The 24,035-nt window shown below is 49.4% G+C and overlaps 1 long non-coding RNA gene across 1 annotated transcript in view; it reads right to left on the bottom strand.

Annotated features, from left to right (window-relative positions):
• The window catches only part of LOC116811324 (uncharacterized), a 30,545-nt gene that overhangs the window by 5,178 nt on the left and 1,332 nt on the right, over positions 1-24,035 (bottom strand). The window contains exons 2-3 of the long non-coding RNA XR_004370454.1: positions 3,239-3,394; positions 342-459 (exon numbers count right to left, since the gene is read on the bottom strand). This is a non-coding gene — a long non-coding RNA (uncharacterized LOC116811324). The remainder of the gene's footprint in view (positions 1-341; positions 460-3,238; positions 3,395-24,035) is intronic.

Genomic DNA, 24,035 nt, shown 5'->3' with positions numbered 1-24,035 from the left:
AAAAAAGAAGAAGAAAGAAGAAAGAAAGAAAGAAAGAAAGAAAGAAAGAAAGAAAGAAAGAAAGAAAGAAAGAAAGGGAGAGAAAAAAAGAAACTGTGTTTCAGGAGCAACATGGTCAATTCCATGCCACGGGCACCCACTGAATTGCTTCCCCATGTCTGCCTGGCCCAGGCCTGCGAGATACGGAGATAGAGGAGACACAGGCTCTGTTCAGTGCCAGAGACAAGCATGTGAGTAAATGATGAAAGGCGGCAACCTGCACCCACTGATGTGCCTACATGGGGAAACAAAATACTGTAGGGGCACAGAGGAGTGAAGCCATGTGTCTTGCTTGTGGGTACCTGGGAAAAGCAGCTTCCCAGCAGGCCGGATTGTTCCCAGTTACAGCTTCCTTTGTAAATCTCCAGGCTCTTAGGCGTGATTAAAGTGCCTTCCGGATCAGACAGTGAGTCTAGGATTCTAGGGAGAAAAATTTTGACAAGGTGTAGGGAGGTAGTGGTGGTTAGGAGATGAGAATTTGAGCCCGGTTTTCAGTTTTAATTCTCTGTGTGGCCTTGGATGATCAGGCCCCAAATTCCTCCAAGTCTGTAGGGAAGAGAAGTAGAAGCTATGGCTGGAATGGTAAGGCCAAAGTGAGGAACCAAGGGTTTGCTGCAATTTTTAGCAGCTGCACCGTGTCCACCTTGCTCACTGCTGTACCCTAGGCACCTAACTCATTGCCTGGTCCAGAGCTGCTGCTCCATAGTGACTTGTTGAATGCATATTGAGGGAGCAGTCACAGGAAAAGGGGCCCAGGGTGAGCAGATCCCAGCCTCTTTATGCCCTTATGCCTGAATCAGCCTCCATTTTGAACACAGTCCAGTTGGCCTTCTCTCTGTCTCCAGTCTGCTCTTGATCTCGAGCTGGAGTTCATTCTGCTTCTCTCCATTAGGGCAATGAGTCTCTGCTGCCTGGTGAGAAACCCAAGGCTGACAAGGCCCTTGGAGATTGGCTCATTGCACAGATAGGGAAAGAGGCCAGAAAAGAGAAGGGACTGACCCAATGGCATGCAGGGAATCTGTGGCAGAGTCAGGACTGGGAGCCACATGTTCTTGTGTCCCCACCCCATCACTCTCCCTCCCTGGCCTGGGGCTCCCAGGAGCCAGGGAAAGAGAGAGATAATGAGTGGATGAAGGACGAGGCTCTGTCATAAAGAAAGATTGGCCTTGAAGGCCTCTGGAAACAAATTGGAGGTATGGGGAGAGCCAGAGGTGGCAGCACCAAGGACAAGGCTGCTCACGGGCAGGGGCTGGTGGGGAAGTGAGGGGGAGGCGCAGGGGAGTGGGCAGGCAGGGAGCTGTAGCTGGAATGCTGAGGACACGTGTTTCTTTTTAGGCACTCCTCTTCCACTGCTCACTGTCTCCTCTTGGGAGTAAAGGGAGAAAAGAGAGGATGTGATGCCTAGGTGAGCCCCATTATGTGGGATGTGTTGGTAGGGGCTCCCCAGACAGCCCCTTCTGCAGTTGGCAGCACCAGGCCCAAGGCCTTCCTCCAGGCCAGAGCCCAGCCTGCTTGCCCAGCTACTCTGTCTCCTTGAGGCTGGGTCAGCACCCTCAAGGTCTCACAAGATGCCCTCAACCCAGTGGCTTTGAGTTAAACACACCTAGGTTTGAATCTCTCCTCCAACACTTTCTAGGCTATGTGAAATTGACCTTACTTCTCCAAACCTAGGTTCATGCAACTGTAAATTGAAGAAAATGGTCTCTGCCCTGCCTCCCTCCCCAAGTGGAGTGCAGGGAGGGAGCAGAGACCCCAGCAAGAATGCTCTGCACTCCTTCCTGTGCAAGCGCTGTGGCAGGGATCATGAGTCCCTTGCCTCTTTCTTTCCCTCTATACATCCTGGTCCAGCCTGGTGGGGAGGGTACTGAAGACCTTTCTGTGGCAGCTCACATTCCAGGCCCTCTCAGCAATGGAAGTGCCTCTGGCCCGTCAAAACTGTCCCTCACCCCAACCATCCCCAAAGCAATCTCGGCAGTCATTTCACAGCACAACATACAATCACACATGTGCTGTGTTTCCCCCACACGCATGCAAGAACTATACTTGCTGCTTGCCAAATGCACAGGCCAAGGGTGGAGAAGGCACCTGGGGTGCCCTTGAGCAGACCCTCCAGACCAAGGCCTCCACTAAGTGCTTGCTGTGGATCATCTTGCTAACTCTTTGCTACATCTGTAGGAGGGCTTGCCACTATCTGTTTCACATATACAAAGACAGAGGGGAACATCCTGTTCAGAGAAAAGGACTCCACATCCCTGAGCTCAGCAGTGCTCGGGCCCACATCAGAGCTCACAGCTGCTCGTGCTGTGTTACACTGCCCTGTCTCAGGCCCCGAGGAGGAGACAGACAGGGAAACATCATTAACATGGAAGGTACCAGGAAAGAGTCATATAATGGAATATTACACAGCAGTGAAAAAGAACATGGCCACATGTAACATGTAACAACATGGGTGGCTCTCCCAGATGTGATGTTAAGTGAGGGAAATACAGCATAAAGAAAGAACATACTATGGCATGCTATATTTATATTCCATGGATATGAACTTCAAAAACATGCGGAACCAACCTACAGGGAGAGAAGTCAAAATAGTAGTTTCCCTTGGGGCAGGGATTACTGATTGGGAAGAGGCACACAAGAGCCTTCTGGAGTGCTGAAAATGGTCTATATCTCGACCTAGGTGGTGGTTACAGAGGCTGATACATATGTAAGTATTCATGGAGCTGTACACTTAAGATTAGTGCACTTTAATGTATGGAAATTATGCCTCAATAGAAAAAGTATTTTTAAAAACCAAAAGTGCCAAGAGCTTCCCCCAGATCTTTGCATAACTGGCCTCTTGTCATTCAGGCCATCCCCTAAATGTCACCTCTTCAAAGAGGCCTTCCCTGGTTCCCCCCACACCTAATTGAATTTAGCAACACTCCCCACCTCTGTGCCTCAGTTGCTCTCTATTCTATTAACTGGTTTTCTTTTCTTTTTAGTATGTACCAATGTGCTGGAGCTGGCTTTCACTGGCTCTTCCCAACTCAGTATTCAATGACTTCACACTGCCAGCTTGAGATCAGCCATGATGGGAATGTCAGCACCACAGAAGTCAGCAGGTGCTGCAGATGCCCTCCTTCAAGCAGATCACTCAGCATTTTCCAGTACACCTTGTACGCAACACTATTTCAAACATCTTATGTATTTGTTAGCTTACTGATCTGCTGTATGTCTCCTCTACATGAAGTTTCATGAGGGCAGGGTCTATGGCTTGTCATTTTTGCCACTGTATCCCTGGTTCCTAGAATAATGCTTGTTGTATAGTAGGTATCCAATACGTGCTGCTTGAATGAATAAAAGTCTGAGGGAAACACTGGAAGCACAAGAGAGGAAACTGTTACCTTTGTACCAGAATAGGGAATATTTGAGCTGAGGCTTCAACCATAAAAAAGAGTTTGCTAAGGAGCCAAGGGAGAAAGGACTTCCCAGGCAGAGGGAATGAAATGGAGGCATGAAAGAGCATGGGAGGTCTGGGGGAAAGCCAGCCGCCAGAGTGGTGTGTGGAGTAGGAGAGGCCTTGGGAGTGACGCAGAAAGGTAGGCTGGGGCCACATTGTGAAGGGCCTTAGCTCCTTGAATGGAAGGCTGGATTTTCCCCTGTAGGTGATAGGGAGCCATTGAAATGTTTTAATTAAAGAAATAATCCGATCAAGTCTTTGCTGGCAAGGTACCTCTGATGGCAGCCTGGAGGGTGGATTGAAGGGGGATGGCTGGAGGTCCAGTCACCTCTCCACAGTATGCCTAGGATAGAAGGCTGGTCTTTTGAAACCAGCAGTTCTTCTCACTGTTTTTCCTGCCTGTTTCTATTCCCTCAGTACTCAGTGAAGATGGAAAACAGCTGGCTCTTCCCTCAAAGCTCAGTGGCCCTCTAGGTCCCAGGCCTTAGTTTCCATTGGCCACATTTCTCCGTCTGGCCTAGCTCTGTGGGGGCAGCCCCTGTGGCCCTGCCAAGATGCCCAAAGGGTGAGTGCCCAGTGTGGGCACAGGAACTATCTGTGCCTTCCTAGTGTTTTGACCTAGCCAGCCCATTCCCTGCTCTGTGCCTCATCCTGCTGAGTCCCAAGGCAGCAGCAGCCACTGCTACAGTCGCCGCTAGAAGAGGAGGGTTAAGGGGCCTTTGTTGTCTGTGGCGTTGCTATGCAGGGACGGCCACAGGCAGCTCTGAGGTTGGGTTGTGGTCTAGAGTGGGGTTCATGCTTGGCAGCTGAGGCAGGCCACCCCAGCCCAGGCTCCCGCTCCGGGCAGGGAGTTGTAAATTAGAACCTCCAGCCTTCTAATTTAAGGGACCAAAATAAGCCCAGGAACATTCCTGTTGGGGCTCCAGCAGCCCAGCCTTCAGGCAGCAGCTAGACTCTGTCCTCAAGCCCTGAGTTGCAGAGGTTAGGGAGCTGGGCAGCCAAGGATGGCTAAAGCCTGGGTGACAGGATGTGCAGGAGGTATGGGAGGGACTGGGTCGAGGCATTTGTCTGTGGTTCTATAATCAGTCCACTTTAGCTCAGCTTGAATCCCTATCAAATGTTTAACATGAGGCACTGGACTAGCTTAGCCCTGGGCTGACAGTGGTGAGTAATGCTAGGATTTACCCATCTGGGAGAAACCTTAAAGACCATTTGAGCCAAACTTCTCATGTTATAGATGAAAAAGCGAGGCCCAGAAAGGAAAAGACACTGACCCCAAGTCACACAGCAAGTCAGGGGGCAGAGCCAGGACTAGAATCAAGGGCTACAGTGCAGAACTAACTCCACCCCAAGCAGACCTTGGGGAGCATCGGATGGAGCTTCAGATGGCCTGTTGGGTGTGTCCTACAGGAACCTGGAATTCAGTCAACATGCAGGAACTGCGGGAGGCCTCCCAAAGGTGAGGCCTTGGAACTTGGCCTGGGGACAGGGCAACTTAGGCATAGAGAACAGGCCACATGAAGTCACAGAGGTGGGGAATCTCACAAGCCAGAACCAGGAACCTGATGTGGTCTAAGAGTTGCATGGGTGCATGGGTGTCTCTCCCTAACTCATGTTCCAGTGGACACGTTCCCCAAGAGTACCTGCTGCCTCTCTTTCTCAAGAGGAAAGGAAGCTGAATTGTCGACAAGCATCCTTATCATCACAGCTAACATTTTTTGAGGGCTTTACTATGTGTCAGGCTCTGTGCAAAGTGTTGTCTTATTTGATCCTCATAACAACCTTATGAGGTGGGGCTATTATTAACCGCCTTTTAAAGATGAGAGTATTGAAGCACATAGAGGTCAAGTAGTTGGTTGAGGTGGCACAGGGGATTTGTACAGAAGAAGTCTGATTCTAAGGTCTGTGCACTTAACCATCACACTATAATAGTGTTAATGATAACTGTAATAATAAGCTAGTATCTATTGAATATTTACTATGGGCCAACCACTATTCAAAGGATTTCATAGGGAGTAGCTTGTTTGATCTTCCCAGTGACTTTATGGGGTAGGTATTATTACTATTATTGTCATCTCTGATTTACAGATGAGAAAACCGAGGCAGAGAGAAGTAAAGTAAAGAGCTAGTATTGCTTCTGCAAGACCTTGCCAAGTAGACAAGGGAGAAAGGATTTCCAAGGCAGAAGGAACAAAATGGAAGCATGAAAACAGCATGGCAGTGTCTGGGAGAGCCCAGCAGTTAGACTGTACTGTAGGGTGGGTAGGATGGGGAGGGACATTGGGTGGTCCTGGAGATTGCCCCCCTGCCCACTGAAGGAGTGCTCTGCAACGGCCCTGATGAGAGGGAAAGAGAGGGTTCCCCTGGTTGCTCAGGATTTGAGAGCTAGGTTGGGAAGCCTGAAACATCCTAAGAACCCTCCCTGCCTCAATGGGCCAGGTGAGGCCAGGGCAGGCGTGAGTCGAGGGAGCAAAAAGTACAGGACTCAAGCCACATCCCCCAAGGAAAGCAGGGACAGAGGGTGTCTCTGGGGGGTCTCTTTCCTCATCACCAGGAGCTTGGCACCCCTGGGAATTAGATAGTACTCAGAGACCCAGGGAATGTCAGGGTCTTTAGTGTGACAATCCAGTCCCACCCTTTTATAGCAGCAATGTAAAAGCTGAGGTTGGGAATGATGGAGGGACTCATGCAATATCACATGGATAGGAAGTGGTGGAGCTGTGGCTCCACTCCCAGTCCTCCAGAGTTCTTTCTGCTACCCTGCCTGGCCTCGTTTGGAGCAGGCCCTTGAAGTCAGAAGAGACCTGAGTATGAATGATGGTGGATTTCTTGCCTGAAACCATGGAGACCAGAGGAAGTGCCACAGTATTTTTTAAATTCCAGAAGAAAAGAACTGTCAACCCAGAGAGTTCAATATCCAGTGAAAATATCATTCAGGAAGGAAGCAGAAGTAAAGACATTCTCAGATGAAGAAAAACTAAGAGAGTGCGTTTCCAGCAGATCTGCTCTAAAAGAAAAGCTAAACAAAGTTCTTCAGTCTAGAGGGCAATGAGGGAAACTTGGGACAGGGGTAGACTTGCTTTTTTCTGTCATGCTGGTCCTCAGTGCCCTCCCCCATCTTAAACCCTCTTCTATTACAGTCCCTCCCAGCCTGGGTGCCCTATCCCCTTTGCCCTCTGGCTGGGGCAGAGATCCAGGAGCCTAAGGCCTGGGTTTGTAAGCCAGGTGAAAGCTAAGGGGAATATGCATGGGACATGGATTCCTGGATTGCAAATTGTGCTTAATACCACCACCAACTAGCTGTGCAACCTCAGGCAGGTTTCTTGTCTTCTCTGAGCCTCCATCTGGCTACTGGGGATAATTACCAAGCCTTTTGTGTGGCTGGGACAAGAGAAGGGGAGGGAAGCCTGTTAGTGGTGTGTGAAAGGGCCGTCCAGATGGGAAGGATGGTTATCATCATTCCTCTGCTAGTCCCCTCCTCTCCAACCAGCCAGGCATCTGCAGTGGGGTGGAGGATGGGGGCAGGCCACTTAGCAACTCAGCTTCCTTTTACTTCCTCCCTGGGGCCTTTGCAGTTCTGGATTCCAGGGCTTTGATGGAAGGGTAGGAGCTGCCTCTTTGCATTAGCAGCCTGGGCTGCCTGGCCTGGGCCTACCTATTTTCTTGGAATGTTTTTGGCACCAACAGCTTCTTCTTCACACATGCTATTAAAAGAGAAGGAAGTGGGCCGGAAGTGGGGTGGCTCTTCCACCAGGGGTAGCTGTGGGGGCACCAGCCGATCCATGGGTGCTCAGGTGGAGGGCAGGGACTTCTCCAGCAGTAGGTTCTGCCCTGAATGCAAAGCTTGAGGACAGGATGAAAAGAGGACAGGTAGGAATAGCTGCTGCGACTAGGTTGTAAGATAAGGACAGGAATGTAGCAGGGCCTGTACACAGAACCGTGGCTGCCAGAGAAGCCCAGGGATCTGGCTTCTAGACCCATCGACCCGCTTGCCGATCTTTGGCATTCTCCTTTCCCTCCCCAAGCCTCAATTTTCCAGCTGTACTTTGTGTACTTGTGTGTGCGTGTATATGTGTGTGTGAGGGGAGGGCTAGGCTACTGATCTCTGAGGTCTCTTCAAGCTTGGACACATTGTGTTTCTGATGAAGTAGTTAAGGCCTGAGGCAGGGGGCTGGCGGGGAATTGGGGGCTCCTGAAAGCTATCTGGGGGAGTTGGTACAATGTGGTCTTTGCTAGAGTGCTTTGTTGCTGACTGAGGACTGGGGAGTTCCAGCTCTGCTCATTATCATCTACATAACCTTCAGCAAGTCACGTAATGTCTCTAATTTCCCAAGGCCAGTTTTACCCCCACCTTGGTAGGATGTTGCCCTTGTGGAGAACAGAAGATCCCCTTTGCATCTGATAAGAGGGCTTGTAGCATAGCTATGAGAGGGATCCGCGCCAACAAGTCTCCAGTGTGGTTCCCACATCCAGCCTGGCCAGCCCCCTGCATGGTTGGTTCCTTGACAGGCTGCCACCAGACCTCTCAGCCTCCAGGGCTTTGAGCAGACTGGCTTGCCTCTGGCTGATTCTCCTGGGGCAATCATGGGTCTGGACTGTACCATTCCTCCAGCAGGTGCCCCCCCCACCCCCTCAGCAGATGCCAGGGGGTTTCACCTGTACCCTGAGGTCATGACATGTACTAGTTTACAGGGCTTTAAATTAGGCTGGGGCCAGGCACAAAATGATCAAGACCAGTGAGGGAGATGTCTGTGTTGGCCCCTTTAGTTGTGGCCCTAAAGGACATACATGGAGGGGAAAAAGAAGTTATTTGGAGACATAGTGAGTTCAGAAAGCCCAGGGCTGGCTGGGGCACTTGGAGAAGCCAAAGAGCTTGGTCAGTTAGAAAACAATATCAGCTTGAGCATAGGCTGCAGTAGCTAGAGAGAGTTCAGGGAGGGAGGGGGGAAGGCCAGAAGCTCAAAGAGCTCCCTCCTCAAGCCCCCTGACAGACAGCCAGATACTCCTCATGGAAAGAAGCATTTCAGAAGTGATTCCCAATGTCAGGGTCCATTGGCAGGGGTCAGGTGAGGAGAAGCAGTACTGGAAGTAGTGTATGAGCCTGACTGTCCCTTGGTTCTGTAACATACTTCCCTGCCTCGTTGGGTGCCTGCCCTTTCTCTGAGGTTGGTTCTCCCCCTTCCCCAACAAGACTGTGAGCCATCCCAAAGCTTTCCAGTCAATCTATTTTTGGACTCAGATTCAACCAAAACCTCTGCTGGATATGGGCCCCGATGGCTAAAAGTCACAAACCAGTGTGCCCATCCTAGCTCTAGAACAGAGGCAATGCACGGTGAGGGGAGGAGCCAGTTCAGAATCTATTAATAGGTCCCTTGAGTAGTGGAGCAGCATGTTAGGGTGCCCGATTTCCAAGTCCTTGGGCTAAGGAATGCAGTAGGTGCTCCATGGATGGATGAATGAATAAATGAACGAATAAATATCCCCCACACCCAGCTATCCCACGCACCCTGTCTTTGGTACCAGACTACCTCTATTCCTGCCCATAAGCCTTTTCTGGGCCACCCTGCCCACCTGGCCTCTGAGAGAAGAAAAGAGAAACTCAGAGTCATGGGATGGCAAGCTGGTCTGGCCTTTACTCTGCAGAATCCAGTGCCCTCCTGGCCCAGTTGGAAAGGGCAAGGCTCAGAGAGGTGAAAGGTCTGGCCAAAGGTGTCAGGACTCGGCTCTCCTGCCTCCATCATAACACACGTCAGGAGTTTTTGTTAAGTTTGTGTTCCAGAGGTCTCACTCCACAGCAAGGTCTATCCCAGAATGCATTGGGACTTCAAAGCATGACAGGATGGCATCTGAGCTCTCCCACTCCCCTTCGGCCCCAGCACTCCTGGGGCCAGAAGGTGGGAGTGCCTTTGATCAGTCAGGAGTGTTGACTGTCCTTCACCGGGCTTGACAGCAGAGATGAGCCAGAGGCTGGCCCATGCCCTCTGGATGCCGGGAGAGCACACAACGTCACAAGAGAGAAAGTCCAGCCTCCAGCCTGAGGCCTCCTGCATCTGGGGCGCGCCACCCAAAGCCTGCACAGCTGGCCAGCAGGGAGGGCCACAGCTGGGGGATGTTTGTGCTAATCCTCAGCAAAGGAAGCAGTGTGATAGCTAGGCTGATGTCTCCAGGGTGGGCCGCCACTCAGCGCTGGGGGCTTTGCTTCCCCTCCACCTTCCAGTCCCACATTCCTCCCCTCAAGTTCCTGCCTCCTGCAGCCCCCACCCCCAGCTTCTCCTACCAGTTACCATCACTTTCTCAGATAGAGTCCTGGGTGTGGGAAAAATGGCCCTGGGCTGGGAGTCTGGAGGTCTGGGTTCCACTGCTGTCTTGCTGTGCGATCTGAATCAGTCCCTCACCCTCTCTGGACCTCAGTCTGCCCAGCTGCAATGCAAGGAGAAAGGTATATGGAACTGCCCTAGCACTGCTACTCTGAGAGTCTCTGAATCAGGGAATGTGACTTGTGACTGATGACTCAATCACATATAAGGGAATGCTTATTCTCTGTCCTGTTGGGCTCAGCTGGATTGTCTGGGCACTCTAGCCCCCATGACCATGCTCCTAAACTTGCTGTTAAAGGAACAGGGGAGTAAGGTCCAAGAGTGAGCTTTGATCAGGCTGGGGGAAGAACAGAGGGAAGTACAGATTGCTTAAACCCAGAAATGCTCCATTGGTTCTTGGACCCATGGCCCAGGGGAGAAAAGCTAATAGTTGATAAATCCAGGAACAAGGTATCCAGGTCTCCTCTAAGAACAGGTTTTCTGTGACCAGAGCTCACATACCTTGGTCCCAGAGCCCAGTGCTGCTCAGGCCAAGTTCCCTTTCTTAGGGGAGATGACCATGTCATGACAGCCTCTCCAGCCAACGAAGGATGGGGGCTTGTTACTCCTGGAGTCTTCAGTGCTCAGTGGAACCAGAACAACCCACCTTGACCTGTACAACACAATGATGCAGGCCTCACTTGTTAAGACTGGGGAAATTCTCTACCATCAGGCCCCAAACTGAGGCTGCTCAGAAAGGGGGTTTCCTGTCAGGACTTTCCTCCCTCAGGGATTTCTGAGGACCACTGCATGCTGGGCTAGGAAGGAAGCAAAGATAGAGAAACAATCTCAGGGGTCGGGGTGGTAGAACAGTCCTTGGCAGTGTGCTGTGGCGCAGAGGGCTGTGGACATGGAGTGCCCCTGGGAAGAGGTGATGGATGCTCCCAAGGCCTGTTCACTGTGTGCCCAGCTTTGCCTGCTGCCTCTTATTCCACCCTCACACAACCCAGAGGAGAGGTTGCATTTTATAAGGAAGGACACTGAGGTAGAGTGATTAAAGGGCCTTCTCAGATGTCCCACGGCTCAGTTTTGTCTCCAAATCTCATGGTCTGTCCGATCTCCGTATTACACTGCTGCAGTCTCAAAACAGCCAAGAGTACTTTCAACAGGAGAGGACAGGAAGGCTTCACCGAGAAGGTGGCATTTGGGATGGACATTCAGGACAGGTGGATGGGAAGAAGGAGAGTATTCCAAGGGTGTGGAGGAGTGTGGGGATGGGATGGAGTACGCCAAAGACAGGAGTTCAAGGCATTGAAAGTTACCTTGGAAGGACAGCAAGGAGGCCAGATTGGCTAGAGGGAGTGGCTGGGAAAGTAAAGGGTGAAGTTCAACAGGTAGTTGTTCCCACTGTGGGGGCCCCTGCATGTTAGGATCAGGAATTTGGCCTTGATCCTGTAGGCCATGGGAGACCATAGAAGGATTTTGAGCAGGGGATGGGCCACGGGCCTTTCCCATGGCAGTGTGGAAGATAAATGTGAGGGGAGAAGACAAAAGTAGAGATATGAGATGAAGAATCTAAAAAAGTTGATCTTACAGAAGTAGAGAGTAGAACAATGGCTCCCACAGGCTGGGGAGGGAAGACGCGGAGAGGTTGTTCCAACTGTCACTATGCTACAATTAGACAGGAGGAGTAAGCTCTGGTGCGCTACTGTGCAGCAAGGCCATGCAGTTAACAATCGTGCAGTGTATCTTGCAAAATATCTAGAAGAGAGGATTTTGAATGTCCCCACCACAAAGAAATGATAAATGCTTCAATGATGGTTATGTGAATTACCCTGATTTGATCACTACACAATGTATACACGTATGGAAACATCACTACACCCCATAAATACGCAAAATTATTATGTATTAATTAAAATAAAACTAAAGAAGAAGGAGGAGAAGAAGACCCCGGGGGAAGGATCACGGAGGAAGGAGAAAAAGAGGAGGGAGATTGAAGAAATGTGAATGGGTGGGACTGAAGACCCTCGAGGTGTTGCAGGGGGAAGAGAAAGGAATGCAAGATATACCACCCAGGGATGCAGTAGATGGGAGAGTCACTGTGGGGGATGAGGCTTCTGGGAGAAGGAGGATTTTGAGATGGGGTGTGGGTACAGGAGAAATGTCAGTGCAGTTTTGGCTGTGGTGGGTTTGAGGAGCTTGTGGGACATTCCAGCCTAGGTGTGCCATGAGCAATAGGAAGAAAGGAGATGAGAAGAGAAACCAGCTCGAAAGAGAGCAGTTTGGGAGTCATCAGCCTCTTCCTAGCAAGTTCCATAGCCTCCCAGACCTCATTGTCTTCTTCATCTGTATGATGGTGTAATATTAGGGTCAACCTCATTAGGTTGCTGTGAAGATTAAATGAACTGACACAAGCACAATGTTTAGAACAGTGCCTGGCACAGAGTTAGCACTCACTTCATCGGAACTCTTATTAGTACAGAGGTGGTAGCTGCAATCTGAGGGGTGGATGAGGTCACACCAGAGGCATGTGAAGGATGGAAGAGAGGTGGGCCTGGCACAGAGCTCTAGGAGCACTAACCGCCAGTGACGGGCAGAGAGCACCTTAGGAGTGTGCCAGTGACCAGGCTGGAAGGGCCTGGGTCTTCAGTTCTAATCTCATGAGGTACCAGTGCCACCTCCCTGTGACAGAGTCTTTCTGCCTATCTTGAGACCCAGGTCATAAGCTGTGAGAGCTGCAGGCACTTGGGACTCCAAGTATCCCTGCCTCACCTCTGCTCACCAGCACCCCATTCCCTCACACTGAGCCCACAACCAGATATCTTCATGTGCCAAAGCACTGTGCAAAGGCAGAACCCCACATGGCCAGAGTTTCCATCCCAGGCCACCGTGGGCCTGAGACTGGTCTCCTCAGCTTCCCACCTGGGGAGTGATTGCAATATGCCCCCCTTGCCCCTCTCCCCCAGGGTGAAGCAGGCAGATGGGCTTGTGACTTTGAAGTGTTTTTGGGTACCCTTGGGAATTCCCAAGGCAGGCCCAAGCCCTAATTGCCTCCCAGAGGCTATGCAGGCTCTGCCAGAGGAGGAAGGGCCAATTCTTGCTTTTTGTGATCTTCCAACAGGCTGCGGGCAGTGCCTCCAAGAGAGCAGGGGAGACTTGTTTGAGGGATACAGGCCTAGGCAGTGGGCAGGCCGGAGGCCCTATCAGCAGCCACCACTCCGCAGTAATCTCAAACTTCCAGTCCTCTCAGTGTGTAGCATCTTGCAGAGTCACGCATCCAGGCTCACACCTGTGGTGGGGTCCAGGGGCAGGTGTGAAGCTTTCAAGGCCCATGCTCGTGTCAGGCAGCCCAGCAGAAGCTGTGGGAGCATGCACAGAGGCCAGAGCTTCAGCTCCTTGGGATGGTTCTTTCTTTTTGGCAGGAGGGAACATAGTGGGACAGGACAATGAAACAAATAGCTGAAAGAGGCCCAGACAGTTGCATTGGGAAGAACACTGAGTGTGGAGTCAGGACAGGGTGTGGCCCCAGCTGATTGGCTGAGCAGGCTTAGCTATGTGACCTTTCACCCTTGTCAGAAACAAGCTTTATTTGAATCTCTACCATGTGCCAGGCATGCCGGTCTTTCTTTCATCTTAACAATGCCTCTCCAAGAGAAGCCTTATTACCCCACATTACAGATGTGGAAACTGAGACCCACAGAAGTGAGGTGGCTTGCCAAGGTCAAGCAGCAGGAAAGTGGCAGAGCTGGTTTTTAACTGAATCCAGAGCCTGTGTGCTCTCACTATACCCGGCTATCTCCCATTGAAAAATGAGAGGATAAGGAGGAGCTCATCATTACTTAACCACAGAGGGGCTGAGCCTGAGTTGCAAAGCCAGCATTTGTCCCACGCACAGTGGAGGCTGCCCCAGTGTGCCTAAACCCAGACAATTAGGATTTGCCCACAATCGCTGTACCATGGTCTCATGGAGGCAGCCAAATTCCTAAGCATATGGATCAGTGAAGGCCAGAAGGCCTCCCTTCTGCAGCTCAGTGGACTGGGGAGCACCCCACCTTTCTCCTCAACTTCATGTGGACTCCTCTTCCTATCAGTAAAAGCTTAGGAGGTAGTCTTACCTCTCTGAGCCTTGGCTTACTCCTCTGCAAAATGAGATTTCCCTATCCCGTAGGGATGTCATGAAGATTAAACGAAATAACCCATGAGAAGGAGCTGGGGCTCCAAAAGAGATGGGAACAGGGAAGAAGTTGTCTAAGAATGCCTCACCTGTGTACACTAAGTTGGACTTTATGACAGCATGGTCTCATTTATTTCCAGGGTTTCCCTTGTTCTGTTCAACAAACCAGATGCCAGCGGTGGTGTATTGGTGGTGGTGGTGATGGTTGGGGTAGTACATACAAAATGAAATGTGTATCAAATGGAAACATGGCTACCCTTTGATCTCACAACTTCACATTAGGAATTAGACAAGTGCATTAAGGATGTTTATTGCCTTCTTGTTTGTACTAGCCCCAAATGGCAAACAACATAAAAGTGTAACAATGGGGGATTGGTTAAATCATTTCTGGTTATGGTACATACAGTACACAATTAGAGTACATTTCCAGTTAAGATGGCAACAGAGCCCCTCTGTACCAAGCACAGAGTGATGGAAGATCAATACACTGTAAAAAGAGAAAACCCCAAAGACAGAATCAGGCTGAAAAGATGAGATATAGAGAGGACACACAGAAATGCAAAGCAACCAGCACAGCTGTAGCCTGCCAGCCCCTGGGTCAGAACACGGGCGCCGTGGCGGGGGGTGGGCAGGAGTGGCTAGGGCTCAGCTCCTGTGAGTACTACAAGTGCTCCATTGTGGGATGGGAGGCAGAAACCAGGGGGAGGAGGGGCAGGGCTCTCCCCTTACGAGCTGGAAAAGACAGCTTCCAGCTGCTTCTGGGAGTTCTGACTACAAGGCAGCCTGGGCCATGAGGAGCTGGGTGGAGGCAGATTCGACCTCATGACAAGGAAGTGAACCGAGTCCCAAGGTTCTACACTGAAGCAGGAGAATGCCCCCAACATCTCCTACAGGGCAAGAGACCTGAGTGTCATAAAATTGGATTCTGGGCTGAGGGGTCTGGAGGGGCCAGTGGAGGCCGCCATGAAACCACCAGACAGGGAGGGGTAAGCACTGAGAGAGAAAGACAGTAAGACACAAACACAAACAAAACAACACCAACACTCCCTCTCCAAACCAAAATTCCAAAACACGTAAAGAAATCTAATGCACAGGGAGAGCCAGCAAAATCTACAATCAGCACATAAATTTACTCCAGATGAGTTTTAGAGAATAGGCTGACAGATTTTGAAAATAAGCATGCCTAGGATGCACACAGAGAGAAATGAAGGAATGATATTCCTTAAAAGGACAAAATAGGATTGCACAAAAACAGGAAGAGAGATAAAAAGAGAAAATCAAGTAGAAACTTTGGAAGTCAAAAATATAGTCATCGAAATAAAAAGAAAGCAAACTTCAATGAATGGGATAGCTCTAGCTTGGGCAGTCATGGAAAGAATTAGAGAATTGTAGGCTAGTGCTGAGGGATTCACACCAGCATAGAAACGAACTTTGAAAGAGCAGTTAGTAGGCATGAAGGTTGGCATTGAGGGGTTCCGACCTAAGTCTAACAGAAGCTCCAAACAGATAATGGTGAGGAGGCAATCATTGAGAGATGATAGCTGAGAAGTTTTCAGAAAGGAAAAGAGGTATGAGTTTCAGGGAGAAAGGGCAGGCCAAGGACTAATCAAAATAAATAAAATAAGTCTATACCTAGACACTTTGTGGGAAATTCACAGACCATCAAAGATAAGCAAAAAAACCTCACGGGCTACAGCAGAAAAGAGACCCATTCTATACAAAGAACAAGTTCACAATATGAGACAGAGCTACGCACAGAGGCTGACTGCTATGACCTGACAACGGGGAAGTGTCTTGTTGCAGCTTCTCTGGTAAGCCGCCTCTAAAGATGGCCAAAGACATGGTTTTTCCTAGGTGTGAGGTGCACTACTTCAGGGTTCCTGCTTACCTCCTGCTCGTTCTCTGGCCCTCATTGTGACCATGCTTGACTCTCCCATCCTGTGCTGGGACAACCATTTTCCTTTCCTCATTGCTGCTACTGCAGAGTGAGGGGGGCTGTGGCCTGGAGGAGATCCTCTCAGTGCACCACTGAGTCTTGCTTCGGAGGAGAGGATCAGGAGAACCAGCCCTTTACAAGACGAGTACTGTCACCACCAAACTTGATATCGGAGGGTAAAGGAGTGCTCGCCTTGGAAGGTGAAGGGGGCTCCCCACACACTCGGGTGTCACAGGCATCTAGCTTAGAATGTCTGCCTTGCGACTTCCAGACTGCATGCCTTTGGTTAGCAAGTCAGTTCCAAGCCCCAGCATTCTCATTTACAAAAGAGGGACAATAACTTTACCCAATAGAATGGTTATACAGAAAAAAAGGGGAGCCTAGAAATTAATGGAAACATGCTGTGTAAGCTGTAATGTGGTGGACTATTACGACTGCCTCTTCCTGTCTCCAGCTCACCTGGAATCCAGTTCCTTCCCCTGAGTGATTTCAGTTAGTCCCCACAACCCCATGACATGGGTGATATTATCCCATATGTATAGAGGAGGACACTGAGGCTCAGCAAGGTAGTTCTTCCTCTCTGAGGTATTAAGTGGAAGAACCAGGACTTAAACCCAGATCTGTCTCACTCCAGCTCTGTTCTTTACTGCTGGTGCTGGCTTTGCCCTGAACTCAGACCTCTAGGGTACATGGAGGGAGGGAAGGAGGGAGGGAGGGAGGGAAAATCTGCTGCAATGGAGTCTCCACTCTTTAAGGAGACTGAAGAGGCAGGGTCCAGCTCCCAGGCTGAGGTTTGGGGACAGCTGCAGAGCAAAGGAGCTTGGGATGTTGGGATGGGGGAAGGTAGACAGCATAGGGGAGAGAGTTTCTAACTGTACCCCAGTCAGGGACCACACAAATCAATTGGCCTGCCTTGCCAATCCCAGTTTAAACCCAGCTCCACCCCATAATGCTTGTATGATCCATGGCAAGTCATTTAGCCTCTCTATGCCTCAGTCTCCTCATCTTTCTATGAGGTAGCAATCTCTATCTCCCAAAGCCGTGGGAAGGATGATATGAGGAGGCACATGTAAAGCACTCAGAACTGTGTTCACAAAGGGTGGCCTCTCTGCACCCATCACTGTCCCAGTCCTCAGCTCTGGGCTCTGTCCTGGCTCCTGACCCCAGCAGCATCTCCCTTGCTCCTAGTTCTGCCATGCCTTCTTTCTTTGCCTCACATTCTCAGGGAGACACAAGTCCAGATGCCCTGGTTGTTTGGAAAGATGGCAGTGTCTATGGTTGGGCCCACCTTCGATAAGTGAGAGTGAATTATTGGTTCATTCTTATATTCACTCATTTACTCCAATATTTATTGATCACTGACTAAGTGCCAGGCACTGGCGATAGAGCAGCAGACCAGACAGACAAGGCTTTGTGTTCACGGAGCTCACATTCCAGAGAAGACGAAGCCTACCTCTTCTGTACAGGCCTCAGACACAATCCTACCCCAGGTTGGCTTCCATGTTAGACATCACTTTCAACTGCCTCTGAGCTGCCTGGCCCTTATGACCACAGCGGAGGACCCAAGAGATCATCTCATCTACCCTCTGTTTCTTGACAAACGTTCCAGCCCAGATGGCTAAAACCTGCTTCTGTCTATAAAACATGGGCTCTGGAGTCCAAAGACCTAAGATCAAAGCACAACTCTGCTGCTCATTAGCTTTGTGACCTTGGGCAAGTTCTGTAACCACTCTGAGACTTTGTTTTCTCATCTATGAAATGGGCATTAGAACAGCGCTGTTTTCATAGGGTCATTGTGTGAATGGAATAAGATAGATACCACATGTAACGTGCTAGAAACAGTGCCTGGCATATGGTATGTGCTCAATGCAGATAAAATGGTGCTATTATTATTATTACTACTACTGTTGTTATTAATATTACCTGACCTAGGGTGTCATAGGCCTTTGGTTCTGTGTACAGCCTCAGTTTCAGAAGATATGCTTATTCCCGTCCCTGTGGCCAGGCCAAAATCCATAGGCAAACCTCCCAGGAGGCCCTCTGACCATGGCCCTGTTGGGGGCAGTCTGGAGGTTCAGGCTCTGTCTCGGGTGTCCTCACAGTACACTGCAGAGAGAGCAAGTGCACTCACTCACCTCCCCCAGGCTTTGCTCCAGTGCTCCCTTGACGCCATCTAAAATCACAAACCCTAGCACCCTCATTCTCCCTCCACTACTTTCTTCTTTTCCATAACCCTTGCCACCATCTTTCATGCTACATATTTTACTTGCATATTCTTTTTAAAATTGTGGTCTGTCTCTTCCCTCTAAAACATAAGCAGGAAGAAACTATCAAGTCTGTAGGGCCAAGCAGGCTAAAGGCTAAGAGAGAAGCCAGACGCCCTGGCTTGCTAGTTACCAAATACAGGACAGTCTCTGCCTGAACCTAAACCTCAGCTTTTCCATCGGAATCATGAGGTGGGTGGAACTGGGGTTCAAAGGGCCTCCTCAGCTCTGACTTAGAATGGTCTATACTTTTGTGTCAGTTCTCATGGCAGACCAGGCAGGACCTGGCCTTACAGGCCGGTCTGTTGTAGGAGGCTGTGCCACAGGCAGTGTGTCAGGGCTATAAGCAGAATTCCTCTGCCCACTCAACCTGGCTTTCTTCCACCATTGACCTTTGTTGGAAAGGCCCTGGGTTTGGGAGCAGGGTGGTCTGGCTCCCCTCTTCAGTGGCGCAGGTGGATTCAATGTCATCTCTATATCCTGGCAGGTGCAGCCTCAGCCTAGTGTCCTCCTCCCCTCTGACAACATTGCCACACTATGTGGCCAGCTATTTGCTCCCCTTAAAGGCTACTCGGCTGGACATGATGATAGCACATGTTCTGTTGAGCTGCCTTCTCTCTCAAAGGCTGCCTTATGGTTTGCAAATGGGGTGAAACAACCCCATAGGACAGTTTGCTGATTCACAGACTGCTGGCTCCTGGGTGCAAATCCTGCTTGGAATTTCATCTTTCATCCTGATTGTAGGTGTGAGATATCTGCTAAGGCCCAGCATGAGAAAAGCCAGGACATGACATTTAGCACCTAGCCTCTTTCTCTGCCCCACTGCCTTGCCAAGAAAAAGGCTGCCTCTGGAGAAGGCAGCTGTCTCCATCCTAACATGGGCCCTGCCATTTATGTATTTGACAATATGTATTTATTGGGTGACTACTATGTGCCAAGCACTGCTTCAGGGGCTGGGGACACTGTAATAAGCAAACATAGACACGATCTCTGCTGTCTCACTCCACTTACATTCTAGAGGCAGAGGCTGGCATTTAATACGGGGGCCTGAGGCATATTACAAAAACCTGAGCAGGAGACTCAAAGTTTGACATATATGGTGATGGAAGCTATGAGCATAGATGAGATGGCTCAAAAGAGAGTGTATAGAATGAGAGGGGAAGGGGTTTGGGATAAAACCTGAGGAATCCCAACATCTCGGGGTAGGCAGAGGAAGAGAAAGTAGAGAGGAAGCCACCATGGGTAAAGGGATCCCAGGGCATCAAGCCAAGACAAGAGAGGATTTTCAGGAGGAAGAAATGATCAGCCATTAAATGAGTCATATCAAGAAAAGAGAAGCCCAAGCAAGGGCCACAGGCTGAGTGTTTAGAGAGCAGCGTTATTGAGTAGCGCACATGGAAGGCAACCCATTACAGGCTCCAGAGCAAAGACAGTGAATGCAAGAAAGAGGAAAGCAACATTTCTTGAGCACCTACTATGTGTCAGGTTCTCTGCTGGGGCCCTTATATGCCTCATCCTTTCATTCATTTGGTCAACAATTTTCTAGATGCAGGGCCTTTATGGAAAGCAAACATAGGTAAGGCCTTTGCCCTCATGGACCTCATAGTCCACATGGGAACAGGAGCCAGACATTTATCAAAGTGTCCCCCAAATGAATGTGAACTTACAACTGGGACTAGGATTATGCAGGAGAAGCATGTGGTGCTAATGAGATCCTTTAATTTGGGGCTTTGACCTAGCAGGGAGCTCAGGGAAGGTTTCCTGAGGAGTGGACAAAGAAGCTGAGATCTGAAGGACACATAGAAAGGAACTTAGTGAGTGGAACAGAGTGGAGTGTTTTATGCAGAAGGAACAACATATGGGCCGGGCTCGGTGGCTCACGCCTGTAATCCCAGCACTTTGGGAGGCTGAGGCGGGTGGATTACGAGGTCAGGGGATCGAGACCATCCTGGCTAACGTGGTGAAACCCTGTCTCTACTAAAAATACAAAATATTAGCCAGGCGTGGTGGCGGGCACCTGTAGTCTCAGCTACTCGGGAGGCTGAGGCAGGATAATGGCATGAACCCAGGAGGCGGAGCTTGCAGTGAGCTGAGATCATGCCACCGCACTCCAGCCTGGGCAACAGAGCGAGACTCCATCTAAAAAACAAAGAAGGAACAACATATGCAAAGAACTAAAAGGTGGCCACTGGGAGTGGAGTGGAGAAGGAGGGGACAGAGGGGGTCAGGGGAGCAGGGAGACGTGGGTGAGGCAGGGCCAGACTCAATGAGGTTTCACAGGCCATAAGGAGGAGTTTTTTCTTTACCCTGAAACCACAAGAAAGCTGCAGCAGGTCATTAAGCAAGGGAAGGATATGATCAAAGTCATGTTTTGAAAATACCAGTCCAGCCACTACGTGAAGATAGAGCAAGAGATGATTTGGGCAGAGTATTTAGGAAGCTATTCTGCTGAGTCCAGGAAAGGATGGTGGTAGCTTGCGCTAGAGTGGAGACAAAGGAGACTGAAACAAGTGGATGGGTTGAAAAGATGCTTAGAGATTGCTTAGAATAGCAGATTACCTATAACTGGCACTTGTAAATAAGGGAATGGTAAAATAAATGTTGTTAGGTCCACCCAGTAGAATAATACTATTTGTAAAAACAGAGCAAAAGATTTCTAATACTGAACAGAAAGATTGACAAAATATATTTTCAGGTGAAAAATGCAAGGTACACAACAGCATGTATAGTATTGTATTTTGTGGAAGAAAGGAAGCAATATCTATTGTTTGTCTTTCCATAAAGATGCACTGGAAGGAAACCCACCCCCCAAATAAAGGTGGTTTATCTGTGTGTGTTTTAGGGGGAGAGCTGAAGTTGATGGAGTTGGGTGAGACTCCTTACTAAATCTCTTTTTATGTTTATTTCGATTTTTCAATGTATTTCCTGTCTAGAAATAAATAATCTTGAAAGCCAAAGCAACTTAGGAAGTAAAATGAGCAGGATGGGCTATGAGGTTGATAATGTGGGAGATGTTGAAAATGACTCCTAGGCTTGTGGCTTGTGTAACTAGATGTAAGGGGGTCCCTTTGCTATGATAAGGGACACGAGAAGACAGTAGGTTTGGGGAGGAAGATCACGAGATCAGTTTAGGATACATTGAGTGTGAAATACCTTCAAAAGAGTGAGATGACTCTTTGAAGAAGTTTGGCTGTGAAGAAGAAGAGAGAGGCAGGGCAGTAGCTGCAGAAGGAAGTAAGGTCCAGGAAGGTGGGTTGAGTTCTTGGTTTCAATGGGAGACACCTGGGCACCTGAAAAGCAGTAGGGAAAGATCCAGTTGAAAGGGAGAACCTGGTTGTCCTTGAGCCATGTCATTGTTAATTATCCCATTTTAGGGATGAGGAAATGAGGCTCTGGAAGGCCCAAGATCACATCACTAGTAAGTGGCAGAACCGAAACTGGAAGCTACATCTCCTGACTCCCAGACCAATGGGGCCATGGAAAGGTGCTGGCAGGGAGCCATTAGGAGACAGGATTAATGAGGTCACCAGGTCTAGAGGCTCAGAAGACACCCACGTATTCTGAATAATCTCTCTAGAGCAGTTGTCTCAACTGGGGGTGATTTTGCCCCCCAGGAGACATTTGACAATGTCTGGAGACAGTTTGGTTGTCAGAACTCAAGGTAGGGGTGTGCTATTGGCACTTGGTGGGCAGAGGCCAGGGATACTGCTAACAGTCTGCCTCACCGCCCCCCAACCCCAGCAATGCACAGGACAGCCCTTGCAACAAATCAATAGTGCCCAGGTTGAGAAACCCTGCTCTGGAAGCTCCAGGGGTTCAGGGAGCTTGTCAGCATCTCCACCCTCTCCACAAATGCGAGTATCTTTGTTGTTTTTACTATCTTTTTATTTCTGTGATTTGGGCACATTGGAAAACATTCAAACAATGCAAAAGTTTTTAAAGTATTAAGTAAGTCTTGCCTCCCTCAATCAGAATTCCCCAGAGGTAATGGTTGTTATTGTAACTTTAGTGAACGGGTTGAAATCCATAAGCAGAAAACTTATTTGCTCCCTCCTATTTCTTCCTAAACACTCTCTGTGACCTATTTCTCCCCTACTTCTTGGATGAAATCTCCTGAAGAGCCGGAACTTTTTGAGACGCTTTCAGATAATTAAAAAAAAATCCTCTGATTACCTCCAGGAATTAACATGTCCAGCCTAGTGGAACAGACAAAACCCAAACTTCACTAAAAATGAAAGCTTTACCCCTCTCCTCCACTGAAGCCTGTCAGGCTGCAGAGGCCAGGGATGTGGTCAGTGTCTTCTGTCTTTTGTGTGCCTACTGGCTTATTATTTAGCCAGTTTCCCTGTTGATGCATATTGAGGTAGTTTCCAGTTTTTTACTTTTATAAACAATGTTGAGCCATCCTTGTACCTATGTTTATCTGTACATACTTGTTATTTCTTTTGGACAAATTTCTAGAAATCAATGTGCTGAGGTATGCATATTTAAAACAGTAAAACATACTTCCAGATTGTTCTCCAGAGTAACTGCATCAGTGTATGTTCCCACCAGCAGAGTATGAGAGGGCCCATTAAGAGTTCTCACTCTTGGCTGGGTGTGGGTGGCTCATGCCTGTAATCCCAGCACTTTGGGAGGCTAAGGTGGGTGGGTAATTTGAGGTCACAAGTTGGCCAGCTTGGCCAACATGGAGTAAACCCCATCTCTACTAAAAAAAAAAAAAAAATTAGCTGGGTGTGGCAGCACCCGCCCATAATCCTAGCTACTCAGAAGGCTGAGGCACAAGAGTCACTTGAACCCGAGAGGTGGAGGTTGCAGTGAGCCAAGATTGCACCACTGCACTCTAGCCTGGGTGACAGAATGAGACTCTATCTCAAAAAAACAAAGTTCTCACTCTCTCTCCCCACCTTTTTCAATACAGTATATGCTAGCGGGGCCAGGCTGACATTAACTACTGATTGAATGAGTGCTGAGAGAACACCCATTCTTTGTGGGCTTCTTGAAGCCCATGAAGAAAGCACAAACTCTCCCAAACTCGCTCTTCCCTCTTCACACACAGTCATCTCTTACTCCTCTCCATCCTCCACCCCCTCAAACTTCAGGATTCTAGGTCCTGAATTGCTCTTGAATCCATTGTCTTCTTTCCGTTTCATCACCAATGTTGGAATTCAGGCCTCATCATCTCTTGCCTACAAGAGTTCCTTGCTGGTCTCCCCATCTCTAACTTTGCCATCTCTGATCCATTCTTGACACTCCCAGAGTGAAGGTTCTAAAATGCCAATGTGGCCACCCCCCACCCCCAGAGACTGGGGGCCCACTCCACAGGGCACACTGTGATCTGTCTTCTCCCTGTTCCCATCTCATCTGTGGCTCTTTGCCTGCCTCCTCTTACACCCCAGTCACACATTGCTGCCTGCCTGCCATGAGCACAGCAGGCTTCAGCTCTTTCTTTGTCCATTTGGTTCTCTCTGGCTAGAATGCCCTCTTCCTCTTTTTTTTGCTGCCGTCAAGCAGAGAGTGGACATTTGTTGGTTTGTGGCTTCCCAGCCTTCACTCCTCCCCTTTCCTTAGGCTCGGTTTAGTGAATTGTCTCTGCCTGATTGGGGTAATGTTGGTGAAACAATAAATCCATGCATGCTTCCTTCCTTAGAAGCCAAAGGGAAGTTGCCTTCCCCTCCCCAACCCAGTATAGCCAGGAGGTGAGCATGGGACTAAGCTTGGTGACTGGACACTCTCGTTGGACTTTGAATCTGGAACAAGCAATATAAGAATAGAGGAAACAGGCCAGGCACCGTGGCTCACGCTTGTAATCCCAGCACTTTGGGAGGCCGAGGCGGGCAGATCACGAGGTCAGGAGATCGAGACCATGGTGAAACCCCGTCTC

The sequence above is a fragment of the Hylobates moloch genome, unplaced genomic scaffold (genome assembly GCF_009828535.3).
Source record: "Hylobates moloch isolate HMO894 unplaced genomic scaffold, HMol_V3 SCAFFOLD_7, whole genome shotgun sequence".
NCBI lineage: Eukaryota > Metazoa > Chordata > Mammalia > Primates > Hylobatidae > Hylobates > Hylobates moloch.
The sequence above is the reverse complement of the archived record's forward strand: the minus strand, read 5'-3'. Positions and strand labels throughout refer to the sequence as shown.